The sequence below is a fragment of the Ambystoma mexicanum genome, chromosome 1p, assembly GCF_040938575.1.
Source record: "Ambystoma mexicanum isolate Mex_15411 chromosome 1p, UKY_AmexF1_1, whole genome shotgun sequence".
NCBI lineage: Eukaryota > Metazoa > Chordata > Amphibia > Caudata > Ambystomatidae > Ambystoma > Ambystoma mexicanum.
The window spans coordinates 492,265,844-492,288,041 of NC_090921.1; the positions used below are offsets into that span (position 1 = coordinate 492,265,844).

The 22,198-nt window shown below is 46.2% G+C and overlaps 1 protein-coding gene across 3 annotated transcripts in view; it reads right to left on the minus strand.

Annotated features, from left to right (window-relative positions):
• The window catches only part of LOC138573535 (lysine-specific demethylase 4B-like), a 2,173,569-nt gene extending 2,156,399 nt beyond the window's left edge, over positions 1 to 17,170 (minus strand). The window contains exon 1 of one of the 3 annotated variants that reach the window (XM_069649346.1): positions 16,926 to 17,170. The gene's annotated coding sequence lies outside the window, so the exon portion shown is untranslated. The remainder of the gene's footprint in view (positions 1 to 16,925) is intronic. The other 2 variants (XM_069649347.1, XM_069649348.1) reach the window with 2 other exon arrangements.
• Between the last annotated feature and the right edge of the window lie 5,028 nt (positions 17,171 to 22,198).

The window sequence follows — 22,198 nt, forward strand, 5'->3', positions numbered from 1 at the left end:
CTTTTGTCGATGATAAAGTGTTGTGCAGCCTTTAGTAGCAGATTGTACTGTAGATGGTTATCAACAGGAGAATCTGCTACCAGCTGGTCCAGCAACTGGATAACGTAAATGTCGTCATAGAATTGTCTGGACTATAAAGGTTCCGGTGAGACCCTGGGTCTTGTAACCCTGAGGTATTGTGATAGTACGTCCTGAGAGGTGTCTTGGTAGGTCACAGCTGGGGTTCCTAGAGCAGAGGTGCTAGCCTGTGGCTCAACATATGCTTTTTTTGGCAGGGGCTGTTGTGTTGGGGCCCCTGGCTGTGAGGCAGCTCCAATGGATTTTGGTTCATTTGGGTGCGTGTCCATAAAATCCACAAAATCTTATTGTTCAAATTGTTCAGGAGTATAATCACATGAAGATGTGAAGCCTGGCATGATGGGGGTGGCGTGAAAATGTGAGTCTTTCGGCGACCTTACTTTAAGCAGTGCAGCACCGACGTTCTTAATAAACTCCTGCAGTTTTGGCTTGGGGACACCAATTCCTTTTGCTGCCTGTTCTGTGGATTCTGATTAGGAGGGCTGGGCACGTCGCTTCAGTTGGTGCTCAGGTTTTCAGCAAGATAAACCCTTCTCGGAAACCTTTGACACTCGGAGGAAGGGCTGATCGCTTGTGACCAAGACCCAATTCCAAGAAGGGTATAGCAAGGGTGGGACGCATGTCTGTAGCAGAAGATATGCATTAGTTCTGGAACCACATGAGCAATTTCCCCGAATTAGGCCACCTGAAGTTAAGGCAGTGTCATGGGCACCCAGTTTAGGGCACACATGCCCATCCAACCCCAGGAAGGGAGCCCTGTGGGAAGACCCAAAATTCCTTATGGGAGGTGTTCTAAAGCCAAGTGGGCCTTGTCCTGGCACCAGGCTCAGGAAAGACAAACTATGTGGAACACTGGGTCTGTCGGCCTACCAGGCCCACTATACGGTATTACCCAAATATACCCGGTATTACCCAAATTGACCTTTTTCCCAACTGACCTAATTATAGTGGTCCTATTTGACCTTTATATTATTTTATATATGTATTGGGTTGGTTTTGAATTATAAATAATTGACCTGCTAAATTAGGTCAATTCTCCAGAGGGCAATTGTGAAAAGGTTGATTAGTATACAACCCACTACACATGCAGTGGCAGGGTGTGCGCCCATCAGCATCTCGTGTCAGGCGGTAAGCCCCGCCTCTGCTCCAGTCCATGCTTCGCGTTACTTTGCCTTGCAAAGTGACACTCGCTGCGATTCTGTGCAGATACCATGCCGTCTACCTGAGAAATCAAGAAGCCTACAATTGCTTACCTTAAGACGCACAGTTGCCCTTGTCGACGCGAGCGGAGAAACCTGGAAACCTGCAAGTCTGCAATTACTCGCCCGCAAATCCATCAAGTCACGAGCGCTGCGCTGGGAAAGAAGAGAAAAGAAAGGTTAGCACACCACCTTTGAAAGCACGCGCAGCACCAAGTTCACTTTCGCTCACATCAAAAGCTTCACTTACCTGTTGCTCGTGTCGCGGCATACCGCGGCTTTGCATACGGGGGCTCATTGTAACTCATCGCAGTTGCCTCAACACATCGCGCTGCACTCTGGAGCCCCATCAGCACCTAAAAAGGGGAAAGACATGGTAAGCACGGGAACGATAATATCCATCAATGAGCAGCATTGCAACAGATGCAAAGGACATAAAAGGCACAAAATACTCACTGGACTGCACCAAAAGGGGAAAAGTCACACTTGAGGACTACGCTGCAGCTGGCCTGGGTCAGTCCTCACTAGGAACCAGTGAAGTAACTGGGTTCCTGAAGATATGCGCCCCTGCTAAGACAATGGGACACAGAGCCACCCAGCTTGCTCAAGAACCAAGGGGTACGAACTAAAGGATCGGGATGGGGGGGGGGTATAAGACCACCCTAGAACTGTCAAGACTCGACTTACCTTTCTGTCCACATAGGAGCAGACCCGGGGAGGTTGTTCGGGACCATCCTAGTTGGGAACCAGGAGGGAGGTTGTCCATCACTCAGAAGCACAGGACCAGTAGCAGCTAACACCTCCACAGAGATCAGGTGAGTAACAGGCAGGCGTGGTTTGGTGTGGTGTGTGTGCCACAGGAATGAGTTTGCAAGAAATCCTTTGCACGAACAAAGACACGTGAGACAGGGTGGGAAAACAGCTGCCAATGACTATGCAGATTTTTGTCTCGACTACGTGCCAGCTATTGAATGCAATGTTGTTAACCAAAATGTCTATAAACTGTATGAAATTTGAATGCTTAGCTGTCATGATTCCTGCCCCTCATGTCCCCAGCCCTCCAAGATGGTCAGGCTGGAGCCAGGCCATGATCACCTACATGCCCCTCAAGGCCTCTCCATCCCTCCAAAGACCCACTTTGAGTCAGACTTGGCGCTTGTGGCACCAGACTCACTCACTCCCATAGGATAACATTGGGGATGGGACTTGTAGTGCATTGATGGGGACAAGATGGATGCCCCCCCATATTTCGCTTCCCAGAACTGCATGTGCAGTCTAGTCTTTTGGGTGTGGTTCAGCCCAGAGACACCTGGGATACCCAGAGACTATTTAAGCCACGCCCAGGCTGAGAACATGCTGTGTTTTCTGCACCTGCAGCGGGACACTCACCGTGTTCGGATCGGTGTCCAGTAGGCCTGCATCCAGGGGTGGACTGGCCTACAGGGAACTCTGGAGATTTCCCGGTGGGCCTCTGCACCCTGGGCCTCTTGTGTGGTATTGTCCACATTTTCTCGTAGGAAAAACATTGGGCTTGCTGAAAATGTGTCATATGGGGCCACTTTGAACATTATTTCCAGGGCCTCTTTTGGTCTTCAGTAATTATTTCCAGGACCTCTTTTAGTTCCTAGTCCACCCCTGCCTGCATCTTTCTTCTGCGCTCAGCTCCTGCAAGAACAAGAACACCGTTAGGAACAGCCTTACCTTGCGGCGCTTCTGCCCATCATTCATCGCTTCTTCTGTTCTGCGGGAATCTTTGGCGGTGTCATTCCCATCCTGGCACGCCGCTTCCTAAGGAAAAGGGAAAAGAACAAAGGCATTCAGCAAATCTTCGCTTATTTTTAAAGACTGTACGAGATTCAAACGCTTACCTGAATCCCAGCCGCTCCGGGGGGGGGGGGGGGGGGGGGGACTCTGTCTCGAGAACGCTCATCCATCTGCAAGAGGGAAAAGACACTCTAGGTTAGCGTGGAAACATCTAGAGTCGCCGCATACCGCGCTTACTCACCGCATTTCTTCTTCATAACCGGCATCCACGCTGAAAACGTCGCGGCACCTAAAAGACACAGAAAAAGAACTCCGTTCAATACAAATACGAAAGGGTCGCATTGCGCTCTCACTCACCTTCAGCGCTACTCATCTCAGCAGCACGTCGCCCATCATCTAAGGAAGGAAAGGAACGAAGTTAGAGAACTGTTCAAAAGACTCATACTTACCTGTCGGACTCTTGCCAGTGAAGTAAGTAGGGAGCAATGAGCCCGCATCAATCAACGCGCCCCTGCGCTGAAAGCAGGACGGAGAGCACACGTTCTAAGAAAACAAGGTGAGCTGTGGATGGAAGGGTGGACCCCGGGGAAGAAGGGGTTCAAGCACACAAACAATAGGGAGTTAAACTCTACCAATCCTGTGTTTCAGGCCCAGTCTCCAGTCGAGTAGACTCCAGGGAAGGGTTTGAGGTCATAAGCGGTCAGAACAGCTGTGTGACGTCCCCGTGGATACCAGGTGAGCATTACATTATCTCACTCCTGCGCCGGCCTGAATGTGCAGGAAGTCATGCCCCCTCTGGACCACCACCATCCACCAGCCAAACACTGCACCCAACACGGCTCGTGTATTCCATACTAGCTCCTTCATTCATGAACCCCCCCCCAATACATGCAACTTCACGCCACCTCTGCACTCGAACACCCATACACACCGACCACCCCCCACATCACCATACCGCCTTCACATACATCTCAGACCACCCCCCCTTTCGCCCCCCCCATTCCTACACCGTGGGAAATTTTAAACTCCGAAGCCAGAGGAGTTCTCTGGTGCTCCAAAGATGAACCCACAAGACTAAACACCCCCGCACGACAATGGGGTGGTCACAAACTAACCGCCCCCCCCCCCCCCCGACATCAGTACGCCCCACCCTCTTCCCCCCCCCTTCACCCCTCCCTTCCCTCTTCCCCCCCTTCACCCCTCCCTTCCCTCTCTCCCCCCTCCCTTCCCTCTTTCCCCCTCCCTTCACCCCCCCTCCCCCTTTCCCCCCTTTCACCCCTCCTTCCTCTCCCCCCCCTCACTCTTCCCCCCCCTTCACCCCTCCCTTCCCTCTTTCCCCTCTTTCCCTCCCTTCCCTCTCCCCCCCCCAACGATTCCAGAGGGCCTTCAAACTACCAGCACTTTGAAGTCATACCAATGATACATAAGGCGCTACACAAATGCCAAGTAACATAAGGTCTGCAAGAGAATACATAAGTGCCAAGCAAGAGAGCATCATCAATGAGTTTCTATTTAGAAGAATAGATGTACAACCACTTCTTGGTTAAGTGATAAAACAGATTCACTAAGAAGGTCAACCCACAACAAAATTGCTGTGCAATAGTACACTTGGCAGGTGCTTCACATAGTAGTTTGTGCACTAAAGAGCAGCATCCAACATTTGGCAAAGCCTTGCTTCAGTACAGCAGGATTCTGTTCTGCAAAACCCGCTACAGCCCCAGGTGGGCATTTACATTGCCTTTGGGGTGGAGGTTAGCCTTTGGCATGCAGGATAGGATGTAAAAAATAAATTTAAAAAAATTACAAAAATATAAAATTGAAAGTGTTTTTTTTTTTTACATTATATGCCCTGTTAATGGGCTGGGAATGATTTCCAATATGGTGAAATGTTACAGGGCGCTACAGCATTTGAGGCAGTAGCACAGTTGTAATATTTAGATCGATTTTCCCCCCATCAAGATGCCTACAGCCATCTCAAACCTCCAGGTAGAAGGATTTAGTCTAACAATCTGGCCAACTATTCCATTTTCATACATGAATCTATGCATTAAAGCAAAATAGGGCTTTGGACTTCTCTGCCAAGACAACTTCCTCACCCCACAGACAGGGATCTATGAATGAGACTACTTAACACCTCAGCCAAGAGTATGAATAAGGAGGAGGCAATCATCAATCCCTAAACAAATGCAGACAGAGGGAACGTTTCCTCCAGACAATAGCTAAGAGACATTGGAGATTAATCCAATTAACAGAGGTCACATGGAAATAAACCAACAGATCAAAGGGTGTAAATATGAAGACACCAACATCAGCACACACATGGTAACAGGTAGAGCCAAACCTATTAACAAAATACAAGTGTTGTAGGCATGGATGTGACCACAGCCACCAAGAGTACGTGTGGAAGAGAAGACTTGTAATCAAACAATGGCACCAAGGGATGGTTATATTATCAATCAAGGTTTGTAAATACAGAGGCAGCTGCAGTAAGTAGCTCAAACAAAATACAGCCAGTAAAGATATATACGGAAAACTCACTTCCATGTTAACTGTTTAGTTGGGTGAAAACACTAACTATTCGTGCCTAGAGACAAGCCAGCCAAGTAGCCAGTGATGGAAAACAATCACAAATAAAGTACTAAACCCCAAATGTATAAATTCAAGACAACCCCCTGCCCACAATACAGTGAATTATCCATTTGTTGCCCCGAATGTTTAGAGAAATATAAAAACACTATGTCCCAAAATGCAGGGTCTAAAAGTAGAAGTGCAAATACTAACGCTATTGGTCCTCACAATAGTGTTCGAAATTTGAAGGAGCTCCACAATCCCCACCACTGACACGTTCACAGTAGTAAAAGCAATCCCAATTATTCAGTCAAAGCTACAGAATAGCAGTCACCAAACGAAAATAATGGAATCAACCACAATATCAATACAGTTGCCGCCTTCAGGGACACATCAGTTTTCCTGTCCCATCAGGTAGAAATAATTCTCTGGTTCACTGTTCAATTACCTCTACTATTTTGTTGGGTATAAATAGTGTCCTTTGCCCGTCATCTGCATGAGAATAATTCATATGGCACACAGACCACGTTGCACAACCAGGGCAACGTTTTACAGGACCACAGGGAGGCTGGACAATGCACCGTTATGTTACAATGCATTTATAGTGGGCAAAACCATTGCCCGCATTGAAGTATTGTGAGGGTTGAAGTATTGTGCCCAGTATACCCAGACCATAAGGAATGCTGATAAGATGGGAAAACGGGTGAAATGCCAGAGATATAGGGATGTGGTGATATAAGAGAAAGGGAATATTCTGTGACAGCTTTAGGTGCGTGTGGCTGCTTTATTAAATATGGAATGCAGGTGAACACTTTGCTGCCAGGTTGGGAAGTACATTTCACCAACTGTAAATTTATTGGAATAAGATTGTGTGCAACGTGTTGTGCCATGGATTGGTTACCGGGTGGTATTTATCTGAATGCCACAGTACAAAAAATTTCATTTGTGACAGTGTTGCAAGTCTCCAAATTCGAAAAGAAAGCTGCAGAACGATATTGCCTTGTAGCAACATCAACTGGTGGATCAGGTTCTATGCATGTAAACGAAGATGGGACAGATGTTGGACGTACATATTACCCTGAAACCGGCCTAATCCCTACTGTGCATCCCGCAATACCCCCCCCCCCCATTTCAAATGACAACGAAGGACGTGTAAACCCTTCAAGTGAACTGTGTAATGTGTGCGCATCTGTAGTCCTTGCAATACCCAGAGTGGTGGCCACTTCTCATTCTGTGCAGGATTTACGTGCAGTATTTCTGGCCGCGTTTCCTGTTCCCAATCCTGCCACCATTTTGTACTGCATTCCAGGGGCGTAGATGGTGTAGGGCCTGAGCGGGCAAGGCCCACCCAAAATCTGTAAATGCCCTCTCAGCAGCACTGTGTGGGCATTTACAGATGTTAATGTCACTGCGCTGGGCCGAAATGCAATAGCTTCAAGCCCCACTTGCTAGACAATCCTGACTACGCCTCTGCTGCATTCCTGCTACTGTCACACACTTTACTGTGGTGGATCTGCGCATTCTTTTCTATACCTGTCAGTTTATTTCGGTTCTCTTATAACTATTCAATAGTTTTTAACAAGCTGCGCCAGGGGTATGTGAAAAGTAGATCACTCTTTTTAAAACGTGGTCTTGGCTCAATTGGAAGGGGGACGGGTCATTTTTGGTTAAATATGCTGACAATGACATATTGGCAGCTCCCTCACTAGAAGCTTGCAAGCAAGTTTGTCTCCATCTACTGACTGTTCTTGCTTTTAAGGGACAAACTCCAATTCTGCTTAACCAGAGTTAATTATCTTGGTCACAATATCTTTGCTGGGGAGAGACCTGTCCACACACCATATTAATGTGATTTTTACAAGAAACCACACATCGAAATCAAATGGCAATTATAGGGTTTTTCACAGTAGCTGGTTACTGCCACAAGTGGGTCATGTTTCAGTTAATAAAGCTCTTCAAAATCTTCCTTCAATCCAGTTCCAAAACATGTTGGCCATTTGAAGCAGAAACGCCCCTTGTCAAAACTGAGCATTACCTGTCAAAAGCTCCCGCATGGTTTCGGCTCAATTATCAGAATTCCTTCACCGCGTTTTGCGAGGAGCATGAAGGTTTAAAATACAAAACACCTTTCACATACAGATTTAAGAGCATATTTTATTAACAAAACTTCATTACAACAAGAAAACGCCATACCATTAATAAACAAGCATGCTCATTTACCATGCATAATACCAACACATCTTACAGGAACGTCATAGTCTGTACCATCTGGTCCCGTGTATTGCACCGAATACGCAACATACACTCAAAGCAGGTAGCACAGTCGGCTCAAAGCATAAAAATAACTTGCAGTTGCAGAGTGCTAACAAGTGTCACGGTCGGAATCCAGGTAGGGGAAAAGGCTGTCAAATCAGGCTGCTAACTTGCTGGCAGCAGGTCAGTAGCGATATGAAATAAGGACCAAAACAAAATGCTACGGCTTCAGTCTGGATAACCGAACCTACAGCCAGCCAGCCAGCCAGCCAGCCAACCAGCCAACGAGCCAACGAGCCAAACTGACTGATCAGCTGTCATTCTTACGGCTCCCTCAACTCAAAGGGTCTCTCGCGCACGTCCACTCCCTCCCTCCCCCACCTCCCTGGTTGACCTGAAATCATGGGCCCGGGTACAGAATATATCAGGGTAACAGACAGTCACTAGCAAGATACCATGGGATATAGGGCAGAATCTCAAGTCCGGAGACCAAGAAGACCAGAATACTGCGGGGAAGCAGCATGAAGGCAGTAGCTGCACCAAACACCAGGAAATGTAGGCTCACATGCCACACAGAGGAACGAACCTCAATGTGCAGCTGTAACACACCAAGGGATCATCAAGGCGCACCAGAAAGCCCACTGCCGACAATCTCAATCCAAATCATTAAGATAATTAAAAACAAAAAACAACCTACATATCTCCAAATAATTTACTGCAATAAAGTTTGGCTCCCACTTAAGACCCTTTTCCAAAGTTAAACTGGCTTTTTTTAATATACAAAGCGAGCAAAGAGTTTCAGCATCCTGGGTTGTAAAAAAAAAAATAAAAACAAAATAAAGGGCATTCAATAAAAACATGTTTAAGAGTCAATTTCTTGGGTGTCAAGTCTAAATTCAGGTTCTCGGGATTTTCTGTCTCACGCCTTTAATTTCATGCATAGTGAGCATATTTAACCGTAACCACGAAGAAAGATCGCCGTCTTTTTTGGAAATCAAATAGCTTGGTAAACTATTCAGGGATTTTTCTGCTTAAAGTTATAGAAGTGAATAATTTAGTTGGAGATTGGCTTAGTCTTGAAACCATATCACAATATTACAGTTCGATTGTAAATAATCAAAACTCAGTTCTACTTAAGAAGACAACGCAACAGGTAGCAAAAGGAACAATCATTGGGGTACCCCTTATTAATATTCATGAGCAAAATGTGCATACAATAATGCTAAATCTTAGGGATACATGTGACAGGGATATCGGTAGAGGTAGATTACATATAATAAAATACTAAGGAGCCCTGCTCACACGGCTCTGCTGCCTCCAAACATCCGCTCTGCCTTGCTGTGCCTCGCTGATGGAACACAACTCACGCAGGGCTGCACGGGACTCCCGAGAGGCAGCTTGAGGAAGAAGACTACAGAACCCTCTTCTTCACAGAGACCACTCCAGCAAGGTTCTCAGCAGTGCATAACCTCATTGTACATAGTCTCTGATGTAACCAGGTCTGTGGCACTTCCTACCACTTCTGAAGCTAAACTACTTCTCTACTGTACCACCAGACAAAGAAGTTCCCACCTGTTGTACCCAGCAAAGTACAGAATGCCCCTCTCTCTCAACCATCACTCGTTCTAAATATCACACCATGTTGTTCTCAGTCCTAACCGCAAACCTGAACACCTCCTTCAGCCTGATTGGATCTGACCATTTACATGCCCCAACCCGAAGGCTCATGGGTAACTGGACCCTCACCATGTCCCCTGCACTCGGAGACACTGTCTCTCAGACTCCATTACAATCATACAATTCCTTGGCTCACTTCGAGATATTCTCCCTCTCACTCCAATTTCTCTTCATTTTGGACAGGCCGACACATCCAAGCGGGAAAAAGCTTTGTGTTCGCCTTCCTCCCTCCCCCCCCACCCAAGGAGTTTGAATGGTGATATGCCAGTGCCGCTTTGCAGGGTGAACCTATGAGCTCTCAGTCTCCCTCACAGCACCCATCCAGTTGTGTCCATTCACCAAATACCCATCTGATCGCTTTCTTGAACACCCAGTTAAAGCTCTCCACCACCCCATTAGTCTGTGGGTGGTAGATAGCACTGGTATTATGTGTGATGGCACGCATGAGGCAATAGTTACTCCATTCCTTCAAGCTGAATTGGGAACCATGACCAGTTACTATCACTTTGGGGTAACCTTCCCTACCGCAAAATTCCTCAAGAAATTCAACCACTCTTCCCAAGGTCAAACCGTCAATCACCAATACTTCTGCCCATCTAGTGAGCAGATACAATACCAAACAATGATTGCACCCCATCACACCAGATTATTACACCCATCCCAATTTTCTCCTATGACTGCGTAGGGATACATCATTACCACCATGGCACACCACACACACTTTACCACTTTTGTAAAGGGTACATTCACCCCCCCCCCGCCAAGGACGCAGGCTGGCCACCAGTATTCATTTTGGACCCTCCATTTCGTTTTCACTATGCCCTGATGTCCTGCAGGGCCCAGTACCACCAAGCGTTTCCCCAATGACCTCCGGTGGAATGATCTTATTGCCTCTCCACAGCAGGCCATTCTGAATTTACAGCTCATCTTTCACTTCCCATAAACACCTGAGTCCCAGAGATTCTGCCTGGTTTTTGTTGAGTTTTCCTTCCGACACTGCACTCCTAAATTGATTTAGCTTATCTTGTATCACTCTTTTCCCTTCCTCCCGGGAAACCGAGCAGTCGATCTCCAGCACCACTTCATTTTCCTTGTTCTTATTTCCCCATTTCATCAACAGATAACATACTTGATAAACAGCAGCATGGTTCTCTACACCGGGTATGTACTTAATACAGTCATACTCCTGCAGGCGAGAGACAGAGCCTTACGAAGTAATTATTTCAACCAAGTGCGTATGGTCCCGAGTAAAACTTACATTGCACGCCCCACACAAACTTTCAGAACTTCTCAGCCGCCCATTTAACAGCCAAAGCCTCCTTTTCAAGGGTGGCATAGTGCTTCTCAGCTCCCTTCTATAGTCTCGAGGCAAACGCTATCAGGTACTCTGTACCACCTTCTACCCAAGTCATCAAAGCCCCAAAACACACATTACTGGCATCAGTTGTGATGATGGTAGCCAGTGCTACAACGTGGGGGCTTTTGCTAAGGCAACTATTATGAGTGCAAACTCCTTTCTGAAGGCATCCTGCCATACAAATCCTCCTTTGCCCTCAACTAGCCTTCTCATGTTGGCAGTGTGTGGCAAAGATCAATGAATTTTGAATAATATTCGGCCAGCCCCAAAAAAGTCTGAAGCTGATCTCGGCCACTTGGTGCAGACATCCCCTCAATTGCATCAGATCTTCTTCAATCAAATGCCTTTCTTTGAAGTGACATGACCTAAATACTCAATTTCGCTTCGGTTAATTTTAACCCTTGCCACCAGCCACCCCACCCACCCCCAAGTGTCATTCCTGCTTTATGTAATTTCTTGAACACACCCTCAAGACTCTTGTCATGTTCTTCTAGGTTATCTGCATAAACCAATATGTCATCCTAAAAGAAAAAAAGGACACCCGGATCTCCATCAAATATTCAATACTTATCTTCTGGTAAACCGAGGCTGCAGAAAGGAGCGCAAAGGGCATACGCTTTTACTGAACTAGACCCTTTGGCATTATAAAAGCAGTTAAAATGTCTGGACTTCTCATGTAATTTTAGTTGATAGGCGGAAGTGACGTCTGAGGAGGAGAAAAAAAAAAACCATGCTGGCTCCATATTCGTAATAATTTCTTGGATGTTGGGCAGTGGATGTCTTTCGGGTACAATGCATTTGTTCGATTCCCTCAGGTCTCCACAAATCTGTATCTTCACAGAACTTTTCTTCACCACAACCAAATTAGAGATCCCACTCTGAGGCATCGATGCACTCAATTATGTCCTGTTCCGCCAATCACTTCCCATTCCATCTTCACCTGGACGAGTCAAATTCTGCATTTTCTGTGCCATTGGTATGCAATTGTTTCCGAGTGCGATTTGGTGAACAAAACCAAGTAAAACACCCAACCTTTTCCCAGAAAATGTCTTGCACCACATTAGTGTCCTCTGATTATTCTCCCACTGACAGGACTGCATCTTCTGCATTAGGATCAAGTCCGACAAAAGGTATTTTGGTGTGTACAGTTTAGGAGGTGGAGATCTTTTTTGGTATTCTTTAGTTGTATTTGGTTTTATTAAAAAAATATATATTAAAAAAAAAAAAAAACTGCTAAATCCATATAGTACATCCATTAAAATATATACACATGGTAGAACAAAAATAAATATTAAAATAAAAAAGGAATCTCTAAACCATACATTAAATGTTCACTATATTACAACTATTTCATCAGTCAATTAATATTAGATCAATTCATCAAGTTCATAGTCTTAACAAAACCTGCCACAGCTAGAACCTCTTAAACAGAGTTAATATTAAGACATATCTTCCAAATAATTCAATGCACCCAATTTATGGACTCGATCAGACAATATTGAAAAACATTTCATTCTAGGACCAGACGTCACGCAGTTTCCATAGGGCCCCCGATTACAAAATCTACAGATGGTCTGGCTCAGAAATCAATTCACTGTCTTAACAGTATCTCTTGTTTGTAGCAGGTTCCATCTCAGTCTCAGTAGAATCATTCTACAATAATTAGGAAACTGCGACAGAATAGATGGGCTTAGCTGCCTTCTATGCTCAAATACCAAATCAGTCAAAGATGGATACGAAGAACGAGTGCAAACCCAGTCGTAGTCAAAGTTTTCTTTACTTTCTCTGGGTTTGCCAATAAAGTAGCCCTATCCATCGCCAGATTCTCAAGAATAGCTAAAGATCTTGCTTCCAACAGAGAGGAAGTTGCTTTTATTCGTCATATAATGCAGTTGTTTTCCTAAGAGCTCATAAAGGGAATGCGGAATTGAAAATAGCAATAGTACCTGCCATTGCACTCGTGCCCAACTCCATCCCCAACTCAAAATCAGATTGCTGCTAGCGGTATAGCATTCAGGATTTTCAATAGTTTCCACCATAGTTTTGCTTAGATAAGAACGAGAGCATTGCAGACATTCATCCACCAGTTCCAGACTGTAAATTAGTTTCCAAATGATCTTCCCTTCATAGAAGTTACGAGTCGGTTTGATTGAGAAGCGCCCATATTTCCTAACAATTGATTGGTCAGGAACTTCCCTTTATTAGGCCCGCTCTGATGATAGACTAGCACTTACCCAAGTAAACCAGAGTCTCCACAGTTCCCATCACCATATTTTCCAAAGACCAAAGCATCCCTTTAGCCCTCTCCCCCAGACCCCCCGGGAGATTGACAAGATCATGGTCTTGCTAGGATTAATCATGAGGCCACTGTCTTTAGTGACTAAGGAGAATTTGGCCAAGAGCCATTGTAAACAAGTCCAGGAACTGTCAAACAAAAAATCGTCAGCATATGCCAACCACTCCACTCAATGAACCTATCCTAGATGCAATCAACCCTGCCCCATCTGAGACGTAATGGTTAAACAGGCACAGTCCCAAATTACAACCCTGCCTCAAACCCGGGAGGGGTTTAATGCATTCCGACAGGGTACCGTCCTTGTTTAGTCAAACGCAAATACTGGAATCCTTGCAGAGGGCCATTAAGAACCTCAACAATCCATCCAGTAGACTTAAACTAGCTAGTTTGCTCCGCAGTCTGTTCCTAGATATCTTATCAAAGGCCATTAAAAGGTCTATGGAGGCCAGATAAGTACATCATTCCCCTTTTTCCAGGCCGACCCTTGAAGGACCCTCTCCATCAAACCATTCAAAATTGTGGAGTGTCCTTCCGAAAACCCGTCTGAAACAGTTAAGTCTATCAGTTGCTTGCGCCCACTCTTCTACATGGCCTAATAGAAGTGAAGACAAGATTTTACAATATGCGTTGACTAATTAAATAGGGCAATCATTTTTCGACCTGGAGCCTCTCTTAAAGATAGGAACAATATCAGCAGTGCCCCATGAGGCGGGAAAATCCTGAGTCCAAAATCCTGAGTCCATAATACTCAGAAATAGTATGAACACCACCTTAAACCAGTTTACAGGATCCAATTTCAAAGTGTAATTCGTAAGACCATTTGGGCCGCGGGCACACAACTTCTTACAAGTTGTTATTACATTCCCAATGTCCAGACACTATCTTGATGGCCCATGGAGACTCAATGTGTTTACTAATGTCCAGGTCGGGTTCTTTATCAATTGACCCACACCCGTATACATCTCCAAAGAAATCCAACCATTGGGTTTCCGTGACAGCATTTAATTCATTAACTTGAAATGAGGCATCCAGATTAACTAATACCCACAATGCCCGAGTATCATGTTTAAGTTCGGAACATACATTCCACATCCAGCTGTAGAAGACTTGCTTTTTTTGATTTACAGAAGTTTCTGTTTCAACTTCTTCAATTCGGACCCAAACTCAGGGCAATTTCCATTTTGCTTCTACCGCATCAGAATTATAAACATGGGGAGTTTTTCCCCTTGACATTACTGGAGAATTTGCGATTCAGTTTTACTCGTCCATTTAGTTCCCCCATGAAATGATCAAAACCGAAAGAGTTGAATACCCTCAACGTCCATTCTAAAGAGGTACCTCTAATGACAAAATCCAACTCAACATTCCATGATCACAATATTCCAGTCCGACCACCTAATAGCAATCCCTGCCCAGATGGATTCTACATTCTCCATAGTGTTACGTGACCCCAATTTGGTCTGCAGATAAGAATAAGAATTGCGTGATCAATCCAATTGTTAAGATGAACCGAGAGACTCAGATAGCAACTAATTAAGGAGTGAGTCAACAAAAATGTAAGCCAACGCCGACAAGTTCTAAGCCAAATCGGGAGTATCACTCCCTCCCCCTTTGACATGGAGTTAATTAAGCTCAAACCCAGCGCCTCCGTGGTTGACCACCACATCCAACCACCTTGCGCTCTTTTGATATGCTCTCCACAATCTCATCCTAATTTCCTTTTAGTTATTCTGGGATAATACTTTTCCAGCAGCATTCCTGCCCTTAAAAATCAGTTGTGTTGATCCAGCCAAACAGGACATAGACCCTGGGCCATATACAAGATATTCGGGTCCTATATCGTCCCAAAGTTTCTTCGCCATCGGTGTGTACTTGGCCTCCCAAGTACATAATCCTCCTTGTGCCGACTCCATTAATAGAAACAGGTGCCCCAGGCTATCCAACTCATCTTCATCTAACAAACAGGCACAATTTTCTTCGAGGTGGGCACTGCCAATCCAGTTGGTGGTCCTCCATGACAGCTTTTAGCTAAGTGTCCTTTCCCTTTGCAAATGATCCTAAAAGCCAGGCATTCCGGATAATCCACCCAGTTTGATGCACGATACACCCGAAGCATCTCCTTGTGTCACTATGACCCCTCCATCAAGAATTCGGCATTTTGTTTCATGATTTTTTTTTTTTATGAACTTCCCCCATACCATGTTTCACAACATAAAAGCACTAGAACATAACATTTTGTGAGGAGGTTTCTGGGTACGTTATATGGAGGGATCACTGAGCAATATTGTCAATAAAGCTTCACTAAGTTAAGACTAGCAAGGACAACTAGGCAAAGGGGCAATGCCTACTGGTATAATCCAATACCTATACACTTCCTCCATGTGACAGTTGTACAAGCATCCTACACCAAAGCAGTGTATACTAAGCAACAATCAAACGTAATGGCATAGGTAACTATGGAAATATTATTGGAGGTTTAGCTTTTTTCTGGTAGAAGGACATACAGCTTCATCTTAAAAAGAACATGCAGAGTCCTGTCCCTGTAGGGGCACTTCTAAATGTTAAATCCACAACAAGGATTAAATTGCACTAGACGTAATGGAAATCACCAGGCAAGTACATGAGTATTATCAATTCAGGAGGCATGTATGGAGACAACCCCATGAGCCATTGGTAGAGACTACTCTGTCAAATGGTGTACGCATGGAGACAGTGAGGAGTAAATAGAAGGGTGTAGCTTTACCAAAACTTGGACCACTAGGTAATTTTAATTATGATCTGGTTTAATTACGTATAAAGTGTACAGTTGACTTATTAGTTTGGTAAACTGTAGAACACTAGTAACACAAAGTAAAAAAAAGACACACACCCCACAGAGGAAAAGTATACCTGTAAAACCAGCGATTACATGCACCAGGCTACAAATGTAATTGACGAGACAACTCAATTGTCTATGAAACGAAACGTTTAAGTACAATCACAGCTCCTATTATCGATCAGACAAGGGTAATACAGACGAGATTTCAAAACCCATCAAAGAAAGTAGGCATAGAGGTAACGTACTACTACAGAAAACAGATTAAATGCAATGGCAAACCTGCCAGACATTGGTACACGTTGAGCGTATCCCCCCCAAATAGGTCTGTCGGCATTGAAGTGATCAAGCAAAGAGCATATAACCCCTTGTTAGCTCCGTCCCCTTATGAGTATTTCATGTGAGAATTCACATAAAGGGTGCCAAGACGTTATTTTTAAATCGCTATCAAAGAGAAAGGATGCTTCACAACAGTTGCTTACAATGGAGAACAAGAATCCGGGGTGTGAAGGGGGCATCATGAACTTAAATTGAGGGGCCTCCATTAATTACAGAAGCTGGATACGGAAAACAAATGAGTGCCGCGTTCGTTTGCGTTCCTTTGGCCGGACTTATTGTCCATTACAGACAAAGCTCACTGACTACAACAGTTAGCTGCAGGCAGAAAAGCGATTGTACAATCAAAACCACATTAAATCCCAGCGTTCTGCACAACCCATCACATACGACAACCCGCCCGTTCCCCTAACCCATCTGCTTGCCATTTTCCTTCACAACCTCCCTACTCCTCTTTGCCTCTACCGCCTTCCATCCAATTTGTATCATCCCCCACTCGCTTATGCTTCCTCAACAGTCTACTCCCTTCGATTTTCCCCACAGTCTGCTCCCTAGACTGAAGGCATACGGGTTTGGGCTCACCTGTCACGTATCGCCCTCCGTAGCTCGTCCACACAGACTCCCCCCGCCTAGATCCCCAATTAGGTTCCTTAGGCATCGGCCTCCGCCGCAACGATTATCGTCAATGGCCAACACAGGCCCCCTAAAGCGACCGCCCACTGTAGAAGGCTATTGGCCCGAACCAGACACAGCCGGTTTGCAGATTGGATAACTTTAGTTGAAGGACAGCTTTGTTGGCCTGTTACATCCGGTGGTCAACAAAGTTAAGGCTCGCAATTGGCGAGCAAGCACTGTCTATCTCGCCTATGGGACTAGATATTGCTTTTAACAGCAAATCTAACCGAAGCAGCCAATTGGTCGATGTCAGAGGACGAGTTCTTTCCCAACCAATCAACTAGTGGAAACTCCACTTGTGACGATTTCATCCTGCCCCGACAGGAACTAGCTTTCTTTACACCCTTGTCCAATCTAGGTCCCTATTGGTCAATGAGACCAAGACGGAGCCAGATTGTTTATAGGATTGGTCACTAGATGTCTCAGTCACGCTCAGCTGAGTACAAATGAGTACGTGAGGTTCAGCACAGATACCAAGTCTTCCATTATCTGGTATGACGTACACTAACGAACAGGGGTCGCCCTCTGTTTTTACACCGAATTAGACCATGGTCATAGAAGAAAGACTTATTCGACAAAGTAACACAAAATATGTAAAAAAAAAAACCTATTCATTTGTTAATTTGAAATATAAAGGTATATTGGAGATTATGTTGACTTTTCGTTTTTATTCGGAATCAAAACAATGACTATGTTTTTCTGGTATTAAGAAAACATACGACAGTAATACCTCCAGCCCACCCAGGAAATTGTTTTTGAATTAATTTGTAAAATATATCCACCTAAAATGGCTGTTGTGTTTAACAATCTAGAGCTGAAGACTCGATTCTATGTCAAGACTCGGAGGCTCAGATTATGCTCTGACTTCTCTTTACTAACTCGAGCAGCAACCATATAAACAAAATAAACATGGAAAACCAATAAAACTACAAAGTCCAACGAAACCCAGTAATTTTGTAGTTCGTTTTCCATAGGATAAGCAAAACCATGTGATCCATTCTTCCAATCAGTGTCACTTCTCCCTTATAACATCCCATAACTCTGAAGTCCTTCCTCTTTCTTTGCTGCTCGAGCAGCTGAGATAAGTACCCTTTCATCTTACTAAATGTTTTGAAGTGTATGTGTGTTGATTTCATTACGATCCTTAGCCAAGTATGCTTTCAGTATACACGCGCTTGCGTTAATACGCGCGTGGAACGTTGGCGGAGCATATCCGCGGGAAGGACGCGACGGGACCTTCGTTCCGGCGTCGCTTTCCTCGTTAGGAGGCACTGTGGGCACGGAAGTTCGCAACAGCGCGACGGGACCTCGTGAGTTCCGGCGCCGTTGCGAACTTACGCGTCAATGACAGGAGATCGAACACAAGGCTCCTTGTTTATTTGCACAGTTAATCCTGTTCCCTGATTGTTACAGAGCTCCCGGGACTCCGCTATTCAGCCGTGTATTGTAGTTCACCGGCTCCTGTATTAGCAGGGCACGCCACCTAGTGGCTTAAGTGGGTACCGCAGGCAAGTAATTCCTGCACAGAGGACTGCAAGTCAGTCTATAGCCCATCCTTATTCTGCCACTAAGGAGGAGGTGAGAGAGGCCCAGACCTCCACTTGACGGGCTCAGTCCCAGGTAAGACAGCGGTTCTAGAAGGGCTCGCCTAGCTTCACAATACAGAAATTGACGGGGGCAACCCAAGCAAACTGCAAGGCACTGTCACAATATTCAGAGGCGGTGAAACCATGAGCGACTACACCGATGACTCTGACGGCCCTCATGTCAGTGGGCGCCGCATGAGCGAAGCAGTTCAAATGCTGCAAAGTGCCGAAAGGCCCCGGGAAGAGAGGGGCATATTGCGAAGCTTGGCAGCTTTGTCCCAGGGCAAAGCTCGCAAAAAGAGAGGGGGAAGTAGACACAAAACCCGCAGGGGCAGTAGCGCCCAGACCCCCCCGGGTTCACCCCACAGATCGGGGAAAAGGAAGGCGAGATCCCGCGACAGACGGACCACTAGCTCGAGCGAGTCGGACGACGACTACTGCAAGAGTAGTTCTAGGTCTGAAATTTACACCTCCTCAGAAGACCAATCCTCCCCGGAAGAGGAGGAGAGCCAACCTAAAAAGAAAGGCAGGAAGGAACAGGAAGATCTTCTCAGGGAGGAGTTCGATCCCGATGAGCTCATTCACCCCAGGTCCAATGAATGGGATCCCCCGGAGAAGATCGCGGAATACCTTCGACGGCGCCTGCGGGCACCTTTAAGTAGACAGGCCAGATCTAAATTGAAGGCCGAGTGCTCAAGGCCGAGAGTCCCGGACGGGGTAGCAGAGACCCCGGAAATTGATGAAAGAATTCTGACGTTCCTAGGCCGGTATGGCAGGGACGTGAAGAGGGGCATCGACAGATCCTGGCGGTCCTGTCAGGACAAGGTGCTGGATATGCTAGGGCCGGTCACCAAGATCTGGCAACTGGCCGAGGAGGCAAAGGCCAAGAAGGAGCCCATGGATACAGGGATTATATCTGGCTGGGCTCAGAGAATTATCTGCCTGCTCGGTAACGCAAATACAGCGTTGGCAACCGAAAGGAGAAGGTCGATCCTAATGAAACTGGACTCCAGATTGGGGGAGATGGCGACCTCCGAGCAGGCCACAGCCGCGAAGGGCAAGCTCTTCGGGGACTTGTTTATCAAGGACATGGCGAAATTCGCCAGTACTTATGTATCGATGGACAGGGCCCAATCTTCCGTGAAGAAGATTTTCGGTCGAAGAGTTTTCGACAAGGCTGGAGGAGGAAGGGGCCGCTCGTCCAGCCGTGGCCAGTACAGAGGCTCCTACAAGGACAGAAATTGGAGGCAAGAAGACCGAAGGTCCAACCCCTTCTTCCCTTCTAGGGGAAGAGGCAGGGGCAGGGGTTGGAGGAACAACGGAAGGCAACATCACCAGAGTCCCCCAGGTGAGAGATGTGAAAGTGCTAGCAAGGTCAAATGCAAGTATTCCTCCAGTAGGGGGGAGAGTGAAACGATATGTAGAAATATGGGAAGAGTTGTCTTCAGACGCCTGGATAAGACAGACCGTAAGAGGGTTTCAGTTAGAATTCTGGCGGGAGCCATACCAAGTAGTACGGCCAAGGAAGATAAATTTCAGCAGAGAAGACGAGGCCCTGCTAGACAGGGAGGTGGATCTGCTAAGGGCAAAGAATGCAATCGGTCCAGCCTCAGAGGGACCAGGGGGTTTTATAAGCAATCTGTTTTTAGTCAAGAAAAGACACAAGGTCAGACCAGTGATAAACCTGAGGAGTTTAAATTTCTTTCTAGTGTACAGGCATTTCAAAATGGAAGGCATCCATCTTCTAAGGGATGTTCTCCAACAGGGAGACTGGCTAGCAAGGATAGACCTCAGGGATGCGTATCTAACGATTCCTATCTGGCCAGAGCAGACAAAACTTCTTCAGTTCCTTTGGAAGGGACAGAAGTGGGAATTCAAATGTCTCCCCTTCGGGCTAGCGTCGGCGCCATGGTGTTTCACCAAGCTCTTGAACCCTATAGTGACACGCCTGAGAGAACAGGGGATCAGGTTAATTATTTACCTGGACGACATATGTCTAATGTGCCAGGACAGAGAAGTTCTAGTTCGACAGGTCCTGTTAACCACGGGGTTATTACAACAGCTGGGGTTCCTGATAAATTGGGAGAAGTCACAGCTAGAGCCAACTCAGGATCTGGAATTTCTGGGATTCAACTTAGAGACAACACAGGGCACTCTCAGATTACCCCTAACCAAAGTAAATTCAGTCAAAAGGGAAATCAAGGTCATGTTGGCGAAACAGGAAGTTTCTCTGAGGGAAATAGCGAGACTTATAGGACGTCTGTCATCATCGATACAGGCGATATTTCCAGGCCCTCTGCATTACAGGGCGTTACAGAGGTTGAAGATCAGCCATCTCAGGAAAGGGTTTTCTTACGAACAGAAAGTGAAACTATCACAACAAGCGAGACTGGAACTAGAATGGTGGTTCTGCCACATTGAAGCCTGGAACGGCAGGGCGATATTTGGCTCATCCCCGGACCTAGTGATAGAGTCCGACGCCAGCCGCTGGGGATGGGGAGCCAGATGCGGAGACCAGTCGACAGGGGGGAGATGGTCGAGAGAGGAACTGGGTCTCCACATCAATTGCCTGGAACTTCTAGCGGGTTCCTTCGCGATTCGGTGCTGGACACAGAAAGCGGCGAAATCGTCCATTCTTTTGAAAATGGACAACATTTCGGCAGTCAGATATATCAATCGACTGGGCGGAACAAGGTCACAGAAGCTGACGGAGATGGCCAAGGAGTTTTGGCAGAGCTGTCTCCAAAAGGGGATAAGCGTGAGAGCAGAACATTTACCGGGGGAGCTCAATATGATAGCAGATTGGAACTCAAGATACCTGAAGGACTCCAGCGACTGGCAGCTGGACGACTCAGTCTTCCAGGAATTAATGCGCCGCAGAGGTCCCTGTCAGACGGATCTCTTTGCTTCCAGGTTGAACAGTTGGAGACCGGATCCGGAAGCGACAGCAACGGACGCTTTTCTCCAGGACTGGGGACCAGCAAGGGTATATGGGTTTCCCCCATTCTCCTTGATAGCACGCACAGTGGCACAGGTCAGACGTCAGTTAGCAACAGTGATTCTGATAACACCAGACTGGAGAGGCCAAGCTTGGTTCCCGGACCTTCTGGAACTGTCGTTCGAAGCCCCTATTCGGCTGCCGGCCAGGGAGGATCTCCTGCTGAATCCGGCAGGAGAGATTCATCCGTTAGTCAGGTCAGGGAATCTAAGTCTTCTGGCTTGGGCGATTTCAGGGAGAACTGATCTAAGCCAGGACTTTCAGGCACAGCTCAGGAATTCATCAGAGAATCTTGGGCTCCATCGACAGGCAAGGCATATAGAGTGGCATGGCATAGATGGAGTAATTGGTGTCTGGAGAGACAGGTTGATCCCGTATATACAGATGTGATACACATAGTGAATTTTTTGGCAGCGCAGGCAGCGCAGGCAAAGGCCTACAGGACCATTAATAATTATAGGTCGGCGATTTCAGCAGGCCATGCGTACATAGACAACAAGCCGGTAGGGGAGCATCCCTTGGTATGTAGGCTTCTGAAAGGCATTAGGTGTATGAAACCCCCAGCTCCCAAGTATACTCGTTTGTGGGATGTGAGT